The sequence below is a fragment of the Lactuca saligna genome, chromosome 3 (genome assembly GCF_052625555.1).
Source record: "Lactuca saligna cultivar CGN05327 chromosome 3, ASM5262555v1, whole genome shotgun sequence".
NCBI classification, from domain to species: domain Eukaryota; kingdom Viridiplantae; phylum Streptophyta; class Magnoliopsida; order Asterales; family Asteraceae; genus Lactuca; species Lactuca saligna.
This window is the reverse complement of record NC_136419.1, coordinates 106,048,813-106,055,421: the sequence shown is the minus strand read 5'-3', so window position 1 is coordinate 106,055,421 and position 6,609 is coordinate 106,048,813.

Genomic DNA, 6,609 nt, shown 5'->3' with positions numbered 1-6,609 from the left:
AGGAGTAGCAGTGATCTCATTAATAATCTTCAGCTCCTTGTCAAGTAAATATTCTTTGTCCTCATAGTGAGTAATCATTCTGATGTTCCTAATCCATTCATTGAAATTAGAACCATCAAAAGTGACTTTCCCACAAAACTTCATGAGGGAAAAGAAGCTTGTAGGGTTTGAGTCAGTAGTAGTGTTGGAAGACATATGAAAGAAAGAAGGACAAGTTTTGATTAGATAAGAAGTCCTTAATAACTCACCCTAATGAAATATTAAGGCTAGGATCCTACAAACTATTTCATAACTTGGAAGATGGATTCCGTAATCCAAGCTATAAAATATTTGAAGGTAGGTAACTGACGATTTACCAATTTCCACCATTATAAACGAAATAAATTATTAAGTTTTAATTGGATTTGAAACTCCTAGATCTTTTGAGATACATTGAACTTTCAATGGTACGTTTAAATCTCGATTGTGCCCTCTCAAGTTTGTGATTAGCATGCCAAGGATCACAAACAAGGTGTGAATAACCATGCAAATTGACTTTGTAGCCTTAATTTTATCACCTAATCGATGTTTCGGTTAACCACACGCGCTCCACCGATCTATGATAAAACCTAAGTTACCCTTTGCCACTCGTACTAATCCTTGTTAGTGTGCCGGTTAACCACACACGCCCACTAACGAGTTAATGGCCAACAAAATGATGACTCTTCATTTTATGGACTCGACTAAAACATATAATCATGGACATAAGTAATTATAATAATCAAATAAACACACATACATGATCATATTCAAACTCATAGTGCAAGACAATTCATATCATCAAATTCAAGACATTTAGCATAATCATATTAACACAAATCTTGAAGGTATGACAATTACCTTGTAATTGGATTGGGATATTCATTACCGTATCATAAAAAACAGTTTAAATGTTTCAAAACAGTTATAGGTAATGATCCTAACCCAATTCTGGCCAAAAAATCACGAGCAACATGCAGTCTGCACAATCAACTCGTCGAGTTCCTTTAAGAAGTCGTCGAGTTCATGCCAAAAGTCATGAAATCGTCGAGTTTTCTACATAAACTTGCTGAGTTTTGCATTCTGGACAGATTTCAGCTTTACAAAATCACATAAGCAACAATACAACAGAAAACAAGCCTAGTCTCTGATACCACTGTTGGGTTTTAAGCATCCTAACAACCTTAAGGTACACATACAACCCTACAAGCTTTGGAACTATGTTCTCTCTATTATACATGCAAAATGATTTCCAAAGTCTTTAATTATCTAGCATGCAATCCTAGGTACATGAATAACAATATAATTATAGATAAAATTCCATACCTTTTTCCTTTGTAGTGAGTTGTTTGGAGTTTATGAGCCTAGCACCAATAGTGTGGATGCCTCAAATGGTGTCACAAATCACCCAAAGCAACTTGGAAATACTTGAGAGAATATGATTCTCACAAAATCGGCCCACTCTTGTTCTCAGACACGCTAGTACCAAGTCTAGAACCAAGGACCACTTTCTATACTCTGGAGGATTAGGGTTAAACCCTAATACCCATGACACTACATTTACGTAGGATCCATGGGTTAAACGCTTCATGGACTATGCATGGACTTCAATATACTCTTAGCCCACCCTAAATAAATCTTAGCCCATTCCATATATATTTAAGAGTCCATATTTAATTAGCCTCTTTTGATCACTAAATTAATTTCAAAATTAATTCTTGATCAACACTAATTAAATAATATATTAATATATTACGACTTATAATATATTAATGGATCATAAACATCTTATTCTCAAAAGTATATCCATACAAATAGTTAGGTGAAGTGCAACCCAAATGGACCATGCTAGGTTTGGTCAAGTTGATACTAAATATAGTTACAGACTTAGACACCTTATCCAGCAGTTATGACCCATCAAAGTTTAGCGATTAAATTGGCACGGTTCCATGTATCGTAAAAATTGAATTTTGGACAAAATACCTTTTTCTTTAGCAATCTAATGGAAAGTCATAGTATGCAAATCGGTTAATTCCTCACACCTTTCTAACCCATTATCTCTCAAACACCCCCAAAGCCTGGAAGCCTTTCCCTAGCACCTCCATGGTCTTGGTAACGAAGCACGGAGCGCCAGAAGGCCCCAACAATAAGAGCTTTCACCTCAGAAGTTCTATCCGTGTAGAGCTTAGTAGCTCGCTAAACACCCCTTGTAAGTGAGTTATGCTTACCATAGTTTAAATATAAATTATGTGTAGGTTCATTATCATTATTATGAACCAATAAACAAGATTTATCATTGGTTCCAAGTTATTATACTGATTGACCTACTTACGGGGATGATGTCTAGGCTGTTATTTAGTGAGGTATTTAAAGTAGAATTTCAAATAGTATACGTCGTATACCAATCGGAACCTAACTCCAATATGATCGTACCTAGTTGTTACTTACTTCATAGATCTTGAAGTACACTTTAATATAATGATGAATGTAGACAAATAATTAGTCGTAATAAGTATTAGAGTAAAACCTAGTGTTAATAATACTAGGTTTTATCAAAGGAAAAGACAATTGTTATAAGCAAAGTGTTGCCCGAATTACGAGTCGTCACTTTTACAAGTGAGTGTATAATTACTTTCAGCTTACACATAGATATGAAGTATTTAATATTAATACATACTATATGTGATTACTATCTGTGTTCCTGATATCTATGCTAGATGAATGATTTATACATGTTTTAATTGATTTAAAATGTATATGTATTTTTATACCTATAAATATATTGGGTAAATATGGGGAGATGAAAGATGATATGGATGATGAGAGAAGAAATATCATATAGATGAAAAGAGCTAAAAGACGATGAAAAGCCTTGACTTAAACGACGATCTAGTCATCTAGTGGAGTATAGATGATGACGATGGACTATTCTAAATAGTCTAGTGGGACACTAGATGGCTCGGAACTTGTTGGTGTCCAGGAACGATGTGTTCATCAGATGTACTCTAAAAACCCTGGTATCTATGGACTTAGTGCTTTATAAATGAGCGTTAGTGGCTATGGATTTAGTGCCCTGTAGATGAACATTGGAAGAAATGCACTTAGTTCATAATAGATAATATCAGCATCTATGGACTTTGTGCCTATTAGATAAACCCTGCACTGATGGACTTCATGCCTATTCCTTAGGACAATCCTTAGGAATAAATAAATGGAGAATAAAAGATTCTTAGGGTATATCCTTCAGACTAAAGAAGATAATGGGGATGGAAAATTGAGTTAATTGTGTGATGATTAAACATAATAAATATATTATTGTAGATTGAAAACCCTATGTACTTGCCAGGTTTCCCAACCTGACCCACTTAGTTTATTTGTATCACATGTGTCAATACGAAGATACATTACATTGAGATATTAAAATAGATGTAAATCATTAGTGTAAATGAATGTAAGGTCTGTTTAAGCTTATGTTTCTATATTGATGATGACATCCCAATGTTTTAATATAAATAAAATACATTTATTCAGAAATGCTTTGATAATATGTTTATCAAGTTTTCTGGGAAAAAATTCCGCAATATCATTCTTTAAATAAGCATAAATATAAAATGTATATAATCACTGTGAATTTGGGGATGTAATAGTTGGTATCAAAGCATTAGTTTAAGCGACCTAGAAATAAGGATATATTTCAAGAATTATATTTAGAATGTTATGCGATGATTGTGAGGAGTATGCCTATTATATTTTAGGTGGTATGCCTGAATAGACACGAGCACTAGCAAATTTAAGGAAGATGCCTAAATTTCTCGTATGTGCTAAATGATATATGCATTATGATGCTATCGTTTGATCGAATCTAATGTCTATTGCCGACCGCATAAGGAATTTTTATGTGTTCATATTTTTGAACGTTTAACTACGATATTTGAACTGATATGTAATTTTTTAGAGTTATAAGGAGATGTATACTTTTGTCGTAACTAAAGATTTCCCTATCTTAATTCTTTTCGCTATAAACTAAACATCTAGTAGAATGTATAGATCGACATTGTAAGAACCCGCAGCGGATTAGGAAATGCTAATGGAAAAATGCAGCCTGAGCCATGAGTGATTGAGTGTTCACCAGAGGTAGCAACTCCACTTGAGCCAATTACGATGATAGGAGTCCAAGCAATGATATAGGATATGATGGCTAAATAATGGTAGGTGATGAGACAAATGTTTCTTAATAATAGGGATGAACCTACTATGCCTATTGTGCAACCCAAACTGAATGAAGAACTGTTGGAGGAGGGAAATTACATTTGTACCAAGAGTCAAGTTGAACCCCGAGTGGCAAAGAGGAACAACCCGGAAAGAGGGATTGATAAGGATGGGCATATGTATGAGAGCTTCATGGGTGCCAAGCCGCCAAGTATTTCTGGAAGCTCGAAGCCAGTAGAGATCATAGACTGGATCTCCGAGATGGAGATGGTATTTGAAAGTTGCAATTGCAGCAACATGCAGAGAATTGTCTTTGCTATCAAGCAACTAAATACCAGAGTTTTAAGTTGGTGGAAGTTGTTGGCAGAAAAACGTCATGGGGAGAAGCCCTGATGATGTCTTGGGAAGCATTCATGGAGCAGTTAAAAATGCAATACTGCTCAGAGATGGATCTGATAAACCTAAAAAACAAATATCAGAACCTGGAGAAAGGGAATTTGAGTGTTGATGAGTATACCACCGCATTCACTGAGGAGACAAAGATATTCCACTACTTGGTGCCTACTGAACTCTCCAAGATAGATAGGTTTGCTAATGGACTATCAGCGGACTTTGGTGCAACGGTAAAAATTGAAACTACATTGAAGACAACCATTAGAGTAGCCAAAAATGTGGAAACACAAATTAGGAAAAAGGTTTGGAAAAAGATAAGGCATGCGAAAAGATGAAGCTTGAGGGGTCCTCAAAATCCGATAACAAAGGAAGATTCTGGAGGTCTAACCTAGATGACCCAAAGTATGGATCCAATTGTTGTGAAAAGTGGAAAAAGAAGCATTATGGCAGATACAATGGAGAAGTGACTTGTTATGTGTGTGGGAGGATCAGTTGCTATTCCAAGGATTGTGCACTTTAATAACAAGGTATCCTACAGATGCGGAGACAAGGGACATATGTCAAAAGATTGTCCGAATAAAAATAAAGTAGAAATGCCAAATGTACCACCAAAGCCAAAGGTAAGAGCATTACAAATGATCTTTGATGAAGCAGGAGACGATGCAAGGGAGTAGGATTAAGGGTCTATATATATGAAGATCTATATATAGTGTAACCATATAGATAGTATCATGTTGTGTAGCATAATACAAGAGTCCTAGTGTAGGGTGAACTTCAATATATGTGTAATTGTGTCCAGAAACTATATAAACCTTAGTTATGTTATCCGATGTGTTAAATGACTCTGTGAAATTTTTGCATGGTGACTTGGAAAACTGAGAGGCCATACTTGGCACGAGTATGTGTAGGTGTGAAAGATAGTAGAGGCCTATACTACCGAGAGCACAAGGCTCGCACTTGGATCAGGGAAAGTCACAAGGTTACCAAGGTGCTAGTAACTGACTGCATTTTGTTGATGTCTGTCGTTACCATCGTCTCAGTAATGACTAAGAAGATGATTACTGTTCCAACCCTACTGGTCATATCAAATTGATTATGACTATGATAAGTTTGTTACATGGTTTAGAGAAGCAAGTTCCATGTAGTATTCGACTTAAGCCAAAAGATTTAAGTGAAAGATAGTCAAAGCGATTAGTAGAAATACCACGATCATTGTTAAAGTAAGAGCTTGTAGCTAGAAGTGCTACATGACAGAACGTGATTATATCACATTAGAACATGAAGGAATGTATCTTCCATTTTTGAATTTAGCTCTAAACGACTTAAGTCTAAGCATTGCATCATATGATGAGAGGTCAAGATTAAGCAGGTGCAAGATTAAGCACCGACAGCCGTCAAGAAATCCAAGAGTTAGATATCCATTTGAAAGGACATAAGAGATACATTTATTACCTAGGATGAAAAGATAACATATGGAGTCATTAAACAAGCCTTGTTTCGTTGTTGATTCCAGGACATAATCATCTTAAGGGGAGATATTGGAAATGCCAACAGATTTGGGCTAGTTGATTTAGACATAATAAGCGCAAGAAATGAATTTTTGATAGAAGATTATTTAGGATAAATAATCTTAAACAAAGTTATTGTATATGTCACAAGAATCTCGTAGATATAAAAAAGACTGAAATCCAACTTATAAAGAAGAAGTTATGATCCATCGAAGTTTTGCGATTAAATTGGCACGAATCCACGTATCATAAAAAGTATATTTTGGAAAAATGCATTTTAGCCTTGCCAATCTAAATGAAAGTCGTAGTATACATTAAGCCAAGAGTGTTCATATAGAGAAGGTCCAAATCTGACTTCATTTGAGGAGGTTATGATTATTATATGATTTTGAATAGTTGTATACAACCCATAAACCAAATATTAGGTTGGTGGATTATTAGTTGATACATGCTAAATGAGGATTGAGGATCTCCTTAATAG